The following is a 4,508-nucleotide window of genomic DNA, read 5'->3' on the forward strand; positions in this document are numbered from 1 at the left end:
ACCCTCCCTATCTGTGTAACCTCCTCCAGCCCTTACAACCTTCCCTATCTCTGTAACCTCCACCAGCCCACTACAACCCTCCCTATCTCTGTAACCTCCTCCAGCCCCTACACCCTCCCTATCTCTGTAACCTCCTCCAGCCCCCTACAACCCTCCCTATCTTTGTAGCCTCCTCCAGCCCCTACAACCCACACTATCTCTGTAACCTCCCCCAGCCCCTACACCCCTCCCTATCTCTGTAACCTCCTCCAGCCCCTACACCCCTCCCTATCTCTGTAACCTCCTCCAGCCCCTACAACCCTCCCTATCTCTGTAACCTCCTCCAGCCCCAACAACCCTCACTATCTCTGTAACCTCCTCCAGCCCCCAACAACCTTCCCTATCTCTGTAACCTCCACCAGCCCACTACAACCCTCCCTATCTCTGTAACCTCATCCAGCCCCTGACAACCCTCCCTATCTCTGTAACCTCCTCCAGCCCCTAAAACCCTCCCTATCTCTGTAACCTCCTCCAGCCCCTACAACGCTCCCAATCGCTGCAACCTCATCCAGCCCCTACAACCCTCCCTATCTCTGTAACCTCCTCCAGGCCCCACAACCCTCCCTAACTCTGTAACCTCCTCCAGCTCCGACAACACTCCCTATCCCTGTAACCTCCTCCAGCCCCTACAACCCTCCCTGTCTCTGTAACTTCCTCCAGCGCCTCCACCGCTCCCAACTCTGTAACCTCCTCCAGCCCCCTATAACCCTCCCTATCTCTGTATCCTCCACCAGCCTCTACAACCCTCCCTATCTCTGTAACCTCCTCCAGGCTCTACAACCCTCCCTATCTCTGTAACCTCCTCCAGCCCCTACAAACCTCCCTATCTCAGTAACCTCGTCCAGTCTCTACAACCCTCCCTATGTCTGCAACCTCCTCCAGCCCATACAGCCCCTCCCTATCTCAGTAAGCTCCTCCAGTCCCCTACAACCCTCCCTATCTCTGTAACCTCCTCCAGCCCCTAGAACCCTCCCTATCTCTGTAACCTCCTCCAGTCCCCAACAAACCTCCCTATCTCTGTAACCTCCTCCAGCCGCTACAACCCTCCCTATCTCTGTAACCTCCTCCAGCCCCACAACCCTCCCTATCACTGTAACCACCTCCAGCCCCTACAACGCTCCCTAACTCTGTAACCTACTCCAGCCCCCAGAACCCTCCCTATCACTGTAACCTTCTCCAGCCCCTACAACCCTCCCTATCTCTGTAACCTCCTCCAGCCCCTAGAACCCTCCCTGTCTCTGTAACCTCCTCCAGCCCCCTACAACCCTCCCTATCTCTGTAACCTCCTCCAGCCCCGACAGCCCTCCTTATCTCTGTAACCTCCTCCAGCCCCGGACAACCCTCCCTATCTCTGTAACCTCCTCCAGCCCCTACACCCCTCCCTATCTCTGTAACCTTCTCCAGCCCCTACAACCCTTCCTATCTCTGTAACCTCCTCCAGCCCCTAGAACCCTCCCTATCTCTGTAACCTCCTCCAGCCCCTACAACACTCCCTATCTCTGTAACCTCCTCCAGCCCCTACAACCCTCCCTATCTCTGTAACCTCCTCCTGCCCCGACAACCCTCCCTATCTCTGTAACGTCCTCCAGCCCCCTACACCCTCCCCATCTCTGTAACCTCCTCCAGCTCCTACAACCCTCCCTATCGCTGTATCCTCATCCAGCCCCCACAACCCTCCCTATCTCTGTAACCTCCTCCAGCCCCTACAACCCTCCCTATCTCTGTAGCCTCCTCCAGCTCCTACAACACTCCCTATCCCTGTAACCTCCTCCAGCCCCTACAACCCTCCCTGTCTCTGTAACCTCCTCCAGCGCCTCCACCGCTCCCAACTCTGTAACCTCCTCCAGTCCCCTACAACCCTCCCTATCACTGCAACCAACTCCAGTCCTTACAACCCTCCCTAACTCTCTAACCTCCTCCAGCCCCCTATAACCCTCCCTATCTCTGTAACCACCTCCAGCCCCTACAATGCTCCCTAACTCTGTAACCTACTCCAGCCCCCACAACCCTCCCTATCTCTGTAACCTCCTCCTGACACTACAACCCTCCCTAACTCTGTAACCTCCTCCAGCCTCAACAACCCTCCCTATCTCTGTAACCTCCTCCAGCCCCAACAACCCTCCCTATCACTGTAACATCCTCCAGCCCCTACAACCCTCCCTATCTCTGTAACCTCCTCCAGCCCCCGACAACCCTCCCTATCTCTGTAACCTCCTCCAGCCCCTAAAACTCTCCCTATCTCTGTAACCTCCTCCAACCCTTACAAACCTCCCTATCTCTGTAACCTCCTCCAGCCCCTACAACCCTCCCTATCTCTGTAACCTTCTCCAGCCCCTACACCCTCCCTATCTCTGTAACCTACTCCAGCTCCTACAACTCTCCCTATCTCTGTAAATTCCTCCAGCCCCAACAATCCTCCCTATCGCTGTAACCTCCTCCAGGCCCGACACCCCTCCCTATCTCTGTAACCTCCTCCAGTCTCTCTCTTTCACCCTATCTCTGTAACATCCTCCAGCCCCTACAACCCTTCCTATCTCTGCAACTTCCTCCAGCTCCTACAACCTTCCCTATCCCTGTAACCTCCTCCAGCCCCTACAACCCTCCCTATCTCTGTAACCTCCTCCAGCGCCTACAACCCTCCCTATCTCTGTAACCTCCTCCAGCCCCTACAACCCTCCCTATCTCTGTAACCTCCGCCAGCCTCTCCACCCCTCCAGCCCCCTACAACCCTCCCTATTTCTGTAACCTCCTCCAACCCCTACAACCCTCCCTATCCCTGTAACCTCCTCCAGCCCGCACACCCTCCCTATCTCTGTAACCTCCTCCAGCCCCTACAACCCTCCCTATCGCTGTAACCACCTCCAGCCCCTACAACCCTCCCTATCTCTGTAACCTCCTCCTGCTCCTACAACACTCCCTATCTCTGCAACCTCCTCCAGCCCCTACAACCCTCCCTATCGCTGTAACCTCCTCCAGCCCCTACAAACCTCCCTATCTCTGTAACCTCCTCCAGCCCCTCCAACCCTCCCTATCTCTGTAACCTCCTCCAGCCCCTACAGCCCCTCCCTATCTCAGTAACCTCCTCCAACCCCGACAAACGTCCCTATCTGTGTTGCCTCCTCCAGCCCTATACAACCCTCTCTATCTCTGCAACCTCCTCCAGCCCCTACAACCCTCGCTATCTCTGTAACCTCCTCCAGCCCCATAACATCCTCCCTATCTCTGTAACCTCCTCCAGCCCCTACAACCCTCTCTATCTCTGTAAACTCCTCCAGCCCCTACAACCCTCCCTATCTCTGTAACTTCCTCCAGCTCCTACAACCTTCCCTATGTCTGTAACCTCCTCCAGTCCCCTACAACCCTCCCTATCTCTGCAACCTCCTCCAGCCCCTACAACCCTCCCTATCTCTGTAACCTCCACCAGCCTCTCCACACCTCCCTATCTTCTGTAGCCTCCTCCAGCCCCAAAACCCTCCCTATCTCTGTAACCTCCTCCAGCCCCTACACACCTCCCTATCTCTGTAACCTCCTCCAGCCCCCTACAACCCTCCCTATCTCTGTAACCTCCTCCAGCCCCTACAACCCTCCCTATCTCTGTAACCTCCTCCAGCCCCAACAACCCTCCCTATCACTGTAACCTCCTCCAGCCACTACAACCCTCCCTATCTCTGTAACCTCCTCCAGCCCCTACAACCCTACCTATCTCTGTAACCTCCTCCAGCCCATACAACCCTCCTATCTCTGTAACCTCCTCCAGCCCCTACAACCTTCCCTATCTCTGTAACCTCCACCAGCCACTACAACCCTCCTTATCTCTGTAACCTCCTCCAGCCCTGACAACCCTCCCTATCTCTGTAACCTCCTCAAGCCCCAACAACCCTCCCTATCTCTGTAACCTCCTCCAGCCCCCTACAACCCTCCCTATCTCTGTAACCTCCTCCAGCCCCTAAAACCCTCCCTATCTCTGTAACCTCCTCCAGCCCCGACAACCCTCCCTATCCCTGTAACCTCCTCCAGCCCCTACACCCCTCCCTATCTCTGTAACCTCCACCAGCCCCTACAACCCTCCCTATCTCTATAAACTCCTCCAGCCACTACAACCCTCCCTATCTCTGTAACCTTCTCCAGCCCCCTACAACCCTCCCTATCTCTGTAACCTCCTCCAGCCCTACACCCCTCCCAATCTCTGTAACCTCCTCCAGCCCCTACACCCCTCCCTATCTCTGTAACCTCCTCCAGCCCCCAACAACCCTCCCTATCTCTGTAACCTCCTCCAGCCCCCTACAACCCTCCCTATCTCTGTAACCTCCTCCAGCCGCAACAACCCTCCCTATCTCTGTAACCTCCTCCAGCCCCTACACCCCTCCATCTCTGTAACCTCCTCAAGCCCCCTACAATCCTCCCTATCTCTGTAACCTCCTCCAGCCCTACAACCCTCCCTATCTCTGTAACCTCCTCCAGCCCCAACA

This window comes from Somniosus microcephalus, chromosome 12 (genome assembly GCF_052327205.1).
Source record: "Somniosus microcephalus isolate GS21.2 chromosome 12, FLI_Smic_1.0, whole genome shotgun sequence".
Classification (NCBI taxonomy): Eukaryota; Metazoa; Chordata; class Chondrichthyes; order Squaliformes; family Somniosidae; genus Somniosus; species Somniosus microcephalus.